A 3,682-nucleotide genomic window follows, 5' to 3' on the forward strand; every position below is an offset into this window, starting at 1 on the left:
CTTCTTCTTCTTCTTCTTTTGCTTTTTGAGACAGGGTTTCTCTGTGTAGCCCTGGCTGTCCTGGAACTCACTTTGTAGACCAGGCTGGCCTCGAATTCAGAAATCCGCCTGCCTCTGCCTCCCATTTCTTCTTCTTCTTTGTGATCCATGAACTAGTGATTCTTGCTTCTAGCAGCCTAATCTGCGACCTACTTAAAGCCGAAAGGTCCGGGTGGTACTCCCTTGAGGCCAAGACTAACAGTTGTCAGCTAGTGAAGGCATTCACCAGATGTTGCAGCCAGAGGCGGCCAACAACACTGCTCGTTACAGCCTTCAATCACCCCATTTAGAATTTACAACAAACTGAGCAGAAAGCCATTATAGCACCTTCAGTATCAAGTCTTCCTTTGGGCCGCAAGCAGAGTTCAGCAACGGACGAAAGCACCATCTGCTCCATATTCACATCACTCTTTCGTGGCCCTTCTGCCGATAGGAAGGAGTCCCAGATACAGTCTAGAAACACAGAGAGGTCATTTGCTGTCACTTGGGGAATATTAAAATCCCTAAGGGTTTCCAACAACACCTAGGAAAAGAACCTAGGCTGTAATTAAATGGAATGATAACAAACCATAATATAAGACATAAAATGAACAAACATTATGAATTAATCATACTTGGACAATTACAACCCATATGGCTTGTTAAACTCAATCTGCTACCTGTAGTGATACCGACTGCATACTGTACAGCCAACGCAGCAGCTTGGCCTCCCGCGCCCCTCCCCCAAGGATATCATGACTTAATTTTGTGAATGAGAAAATGAATTATAAGTGGCCATGTGTTCATGAGTTGGTGTCTGTTTAAGTCTCCCGTGTGGATCAAGGGTGGAGCTGCCACTAGAGTTCCGAAGACAATTAGATAACACTATAACATGACTTCAGCCAGTTCTGAAGCTGAAGCAGGTTTATTTATTTTTTTATATCATTCTAGGTACATAAAAAGAATACAGTCAGTCCTAAGGCATAAACAGAGTAGTTCAGGAACAAACAAAGCATAAACGAAGGTCCCATTACTGTACTCAGCATCTTAACAAGACCTACCAAGATACAAAGAACACACTCCCCAGCTGTATTTACCCTGAGTCTACTTTCTTGTCCTAGCCCAATGTCAAATTCTTGCCAAATCCCTAGAAGCAGTCACACTTTCTCATTCCTTCTCTAGATCCCGGAATCTTTTCCTGTTGCTGTGACTTAAAAAAAAAAAAAAAAAGGTCCTGGCAGAAGCATCTCAAAGAAAAAAGGCTTTTTGGGTTTGGGTTTGGGTTTGGGTTTGGTGTGGTGTGGTTTGGTTTCAAGACAGGGTTTCTCTGTATAGCCCTGGCTATCCTGGAACTCACTCTGTAGACCAGGCTGGCCTCAAACTCAGAAATAAGAAAGGCTTTTAGCTCACAGTTCGAGATACTATCCATCGTGGCAGCCGTGTGAAGGCAGCAAAAGCTTAAAGCAGCCACTCACATTACGTCTGCAGTCAGAGGACAGCAGCGAGCGCACACATGCTGCTGCTCAATTCCCTCTGTGTCTCTGTGTCTGCCTCTGTCTCTCTGTCTCTCTCCCCTTATACAGTCTCATCTACAACTGAAATAGGCCTTTCCATATCCATTAACGTAATCAAGAAAATCCCCGACCGGCTTGCTCAGAATCCCATGTGCTTCTAGATTCTGTCAACTTGACTAATGACACAGACCAGCACAGCTCATGTCTCCTTCCCTTGCTCATGTTCAGATCTGGCAATATGGACTGAGCCATCTCACTGTCCCTTCTCTGACTCATCATCTGACCTCTCTGTCTTCCCTTATAAGGACATTTATGAACACACAGGGGCCATCAGGACAGCCCTGGGTCATCTTAAGGATCACAAGTAGCAGCATCCGTTCCCTCTTCCAGAACAATCTGGGGACTAGTCTCTGGAAATCATGAGTCTGTCCAGCAGGCCAGTCCTGTTAAACAGGTTCTCACACCTTTTATGACCCACACTCTCCTTGGCTGACCACATTCTCACTGTGACTCACCAGACTACGTGTCCCTCCACATCCCTCTGACCACTGTCTCTTTTCCTTCTGCTTCAGCCGTACTGGCTTCCTGCTCTTCCCTGACTGGCTTCAATAAATTGAGCGGCTACTGCATAATCTGTGCACATCACAGATGAAAAGGAGAAAGATGGTGGAGAAGGAAAGGAAAGAAGGGAAGGGGAGGGGAAGAGGGAGATGAAGGAGGAGGAGAAGGAGGAATCCAAAGAGAAAACAAAATAAGTCTAGGAAAATGTGCTCAACTTCATGAATTACATCATTTAAACCATGATACAAAACAACAGCTAAAATCAAGAAGAAAGTACTAAATGTTGGCAAGGGTCTGGATCTTCATACACTGTTGGTGGGGACAGGGTGTAACTCCTTATAGCTACTTTAGAAAATTGCTTATCAGCATTTACTAAAGCTGAACATATCCATATCCTAGGTTCCAGGAAGACCATATTATATCTTATTTGTTATTTGTTGCCGCCATTTCTCACCAACTGTAAGTGCCTGACAGGAAAGTATTGTCTGGTATACAGCTGAATCCTAGAATGGATCCTAGAATCTCATAGCTAACATACAGCAGGTGCTCAAAAAATATTTGCGATGAGTGAGTGAGGGCACCTAAGAGAGCCATTCACGGGTGACAGCTGTGACCTCTGACTTCACCCGCCACCTGAGCTTTACCCTAGCTTTTCCTTCTTTACCAACGTTTGACATCCAGGTTGAGGAGTCAAAGAAAACATCAGGCTTCCTTCCCCTCTGCCTTCCTCCTGTGCAGATCCACCCTGGCTTCTCCTCTGAGTTTGCCCACACCTAATTTGACTCCCACACACAGACCAGGCTTCCCAAAAGATCTGAGTGACTGAGCGAGTGAGAGAACGGAGAGTGTTTGAACAGCGCAGTGAAGAGCTGGCTACATTTCACAGTCTCTTGGCATCTCTTCAGTCTCCAGAAGCTTGAGTCAGGGGAAGTCTGGAAGTCTCCAGACGGTGTCCACACTGACCGTGTTCTCCCCGTGATCACGTAGCAGCTCTCATTTTCTTTCTCTTGCTCTTCTCCTGGTAGAGTTCTACTTTGCATACATATCTCAGTGACCATTGCTTAACTCTACGTCCCTTTTTCTAGGTGTCATGTCTTTCTCTGTCTCTGAGGCCCACTGAGGTTACCAACAGTGTCCTACAGGTTTCTATGGACCAATCCAGCATTCTGTACACTATTAAGACACAGAAGTCCCTCCTTGTTCCTCCAATGGCTTACTCTCCAGTCTTTGTCACTTTGTCTAAAAAGCAAAACGATTCTTGTGCCCTCTGCCTGTGTTATTCATTCCCTTGAGGTTCAAGGGATGGCGTCTTTCCAGTCCCCTCTGCTCTGACCTAACTTAACACAACCAAAATCCTGGTAATATTGGGCAACAGCTAAGGGTGTCTCCCATTGTCCCTCAGAAAATCACCAGCAAGGTCCTATGAGATCAGTTCTATTTTTAACTACATTTGGCAGAGGAGGAAACGAAGGCACAAACACACAAAAGACTAGTCTGAACTCACAGAGCCAGAATGTAAGGTAAAGTAAGCCTTGTCCACAGCAACTCTCACCACCCCATCCCACCCCATCCCACCCCATCCCACCCCA

The sequence above is a fragment of the Mus pahari genome, chromosome 3, assembly GCF_900095145.1.
Source record: "Mus pahari chromosome 3, PAHARI_EIJ_v1.1, whole genome shotgun sequence".
Classification (NCBI taxonomy): Eukaryota; Metazoa; Chordata; class Mammalia; order Rodentia; family Muridae; genus Mus; species Mus pahari.